This window comes from Arachis ipaensis, chromosome B1, assembly GCF_059453495.1.
Source record: "Arachis ipaensis isolate K30076 ecotype BB chromosome B1, ASM5945349v1, whole genome shotgun sequence".
NCBI classification, from domain to species: Eukaryota; Viridiplantae; Streptophyta; class Magnoliopsida; order Fabales; family Fabaceae; genus Arachis; species Arachis ipaensis.
In genome coordinates, this window is record NC_142436.1 from 45,185,554 (window position 1) to 45,188,641 (window position 3,088).

Here is a 3,088-nt window from a genome sequence, read left to right on the forward strand (position 1 = left end):
TTCCTCTTTCTAGAGGTTTCTCTGGCCTTAGGTGCCATCAATGGTTATGGAAAAAACAAAAAAGCTATGCTTTTACCACACCAAACTTAGAATGTTGCTCGCCCTCGAGCAAAAGAAGAAAGAATAGAAGAATAAGAAGAAGATATGGAGGAGATGGATGGGAGTGTGTATTCGGCCATATGGGTGGGATTGGGTGGGAGAGAGATGTTGAATTTTTGAAGGTAGTGGGTGTATGGATGAGAGTGGTAAATGGAAAAAAAGAAGGGATGATCATGAATGGAAAGAGAGATGATGAGGTAGGTGGGGATCCTGTGGGGTCCACAGATCCTGAGGTGTCAAGGCATTTACATCCCTGCACCAATTTAGGCATGTAAAATGCCCTTGCACACAACTCTGGGCGTTCAGCGCCAGGTTGGTGCCCATTTTGGGCGTTCAACGCCCCTTTGCTGCCATTTCTGGCGTTGAACGCCAGAACTATGCTTGTTCTAGGCGTTCAGGGCCAGGATGCTCCCATTCTGGGCGTTCAGCGCCAGAACTATGCTCTGTTCTGGCGTTTGAACGCCAGACAGATGCTCCTCCAGGGTGTGATTTTTCTTCTGCTGTTTTTAATTCCGTTTTCAATTTTTATATTTATTTTGTGACTCCTCATGATCATGAACCTATAAAGACACATAACTAAGAAAAATATAGTTAGATAAATAAACATTGGGTTGCCTCCCAACAAGCGCTTCTTTAATGTCAATAGCTTGACAGTGGGCTCTCATGGAGCCTCACAGATGTGCAGAGCTTTGTTGAGACTCTCCAACACTAAACTTAGAGTTTGGATATGGGAGTTCAACACCAAACTTAGAGTTTGGTTGTGGCCTCCCAACACCAAACTTGGAGTTTGACTGTGGGGGCTCTGGTTGACTCTGCTTGGAGAGAAGCTTTTTCTGCTTCCTCTCCATGATTGCAGAGGGAGATCCTTGAGTTTTAAACACAAGGGAGTTCTCATTCCATTGAAGGAATATTTCACCTCTGTCAACATCAATCACAGCTCTTGCTGTGGCCAGGAAAGGTCTTTCTAGGATGATGGATTCATCCTCTTCCTTTCCAGTATCTAGGACTATGAAATCAGCAGGGATGTAAAGGCCTTCAACCTTTACTAACACGTCCTCTACTTGTCCATAAGCCTGTTTTCTTGGGCTGTCTGCCATCTCTAATGAGATTTTAGCAGCTTACACCCCCATAGATTCCCAGTTTCTCTATTACAGAGAGGGGCATGAGGTTTATTCCTGAATTAAGGTCACACAGAGCCTTAAAGACCATGGTGCCTATGGTACAGGATATTATGAACCTTCCAGGATCCTGTCTCTTCTGAGGCAATGTCAGTTGATCCAGATCACTTAGTTCATTGATGAACAAGGGAGGCTCATCTTTCCAAGTATCAATGCCAAATAGTTTGGCATTCAGCTTCATGATTGCACCAAGAAACTTGGCAGTTTGCTTTTCAGTAACAGCCTCATTCTTTTCAGAAGAGGAATACTCATCAGAGCTCATGAAGGGCATAAGGAGGTTCAATGGGATCTCTATGGTCTCTAGATGAGCCCCAGAGTCCTTTGGTTCCTCAGAGGGAAGCTCCTTATTGACCACTGGACGTCCCAGGAGGTCTTCCTCCTTGGGATTCACGTCCTCTCCTCTCCTCACAGGTTCGGCCATGGCGCTTATGTCAATGGCCTTGCACTCTCCTTTTGGATTCTCTTCTGTATTGCTTGGGAGAGTACTAGGAGGGATTTCAGTGATCCTTTTACTCAGCTGGCCCACTTGTGCTTCCAGATTTCTAATGGAAGACCTTGTTTCATTCATGAAACTTACAGTGGCCTTAGATAGATCAGAGACTAGATTTGCTAAATTAGAAGCATTTTGTTCAGAGTTCTCTGTCTGTTGCTGAGTTGATGATGGAAAAGGCTTGCTATTGCTAAACCTGTTTCTTCCACCATTATTAAAGCCTTGTTGGGGCTTTTGATCCTTCCATGAGAAATTTGGATGATTTCTCCATGTTGAGTTATAGGTGTTTCCATAAGGTTCACCTAAGTAATTTACCTCTGCTATTGCAGGGTTCTTAGGATCATAGGCTTCTTCTTCAAAAGATGCCTCTTGAGTACTGTTGGATGCAGCTTGCATTCCATGCAGACTCTGAGAAATCATATTGACTTGCTGAGTCAATATTTTGTTCTGAGCCAATATGGCATTCAGAGTATCAACTTCAAGAACTCCCTTCTTCATAGGCGTCCCATTACTCACAGGATTCCTTTCAGAAGTGTACATGAACTGGTTATTAGCAACCATGTCAATGAGTTCTTGAGCTTCTGCAGGCGTTTTCTTTAGGTGAATGGATCCACCTGCAGAAGTGTCCAGTGACATTTTTGATAGCTCAGATAAACCATCATAGAATATATCCAGGATGGTCCATTCTGAAAGCATGTCAGAAGGACACTTTTTGGTCAACTGTTTGTATCTTTCCCAAGCTTCATAGAGGGATTCACCTTCTTTCTGTCTGAAGGTTTGAACATCAGCTCTAAGCTTGCTCAGCTTTTGAGGAGGAAAGTACTTGGCTAAGAAAGCCGTGACCAGCTTATCCCAAGAGTTCAGGCTGTCTTTGGGTTGAGAATCCAACCATAATCTAGCTCTGTCTCTTACAGCAAAAGGGAAAAGCATGAGCCTGTAGACTTCAGGATCTACTCCATTAGTCTTAACAGTATCACATATCTGCAAGAATTCAGTTAAGAACTGAAAAGGATCTTCAGATGGAAGTCCATGAAACTTGCAGTTCTGCTGCATCAGAGAAACTAATTGAGGTTTTAGCTCAAAGTTGTTTGCTCCAATGGCAGGAATGGAGATGCTTCTTCCATGTAAATTGGAATTGGGTGCAGTAAAGTCACCAAGCATCTTCCTTACATTATTATTATTTTCGGCTGCCATCTCCTCTGCCTGTTCGAAAATTTCTGAAAGGTTATCTCTGGACTGTTGTATTTTAGCTTCTCTTAATTTTCTCTTCAGAGTCCTTTCAGGTTCTGGATCTGCTTCCACAAGAATGTTCTTATCCTTG

At 43.2% G+C, this 3,088-nt stretch overlaps 1 non-coding gene across 1 annotated transcript; it reads left to right on the forward strand.

The window, feature by feature from the left end:
- The first annotated feature begins 2,457 nt into the window (after positions 1 to 2,457).
- LOC148576412 (small nucleolar RNA R71) lies at positions 2,458 to 2,565 on the forward strand. Its single transcript, XR_015903213.1, has one exon. It is a non-coding gene; the product is annotated as a small nucleolar RNA R71 (small nucleolar RNA).
- The last annotated feature ends 523 nt before the right edge of the window (positions 2,566 to 3,088 follow it).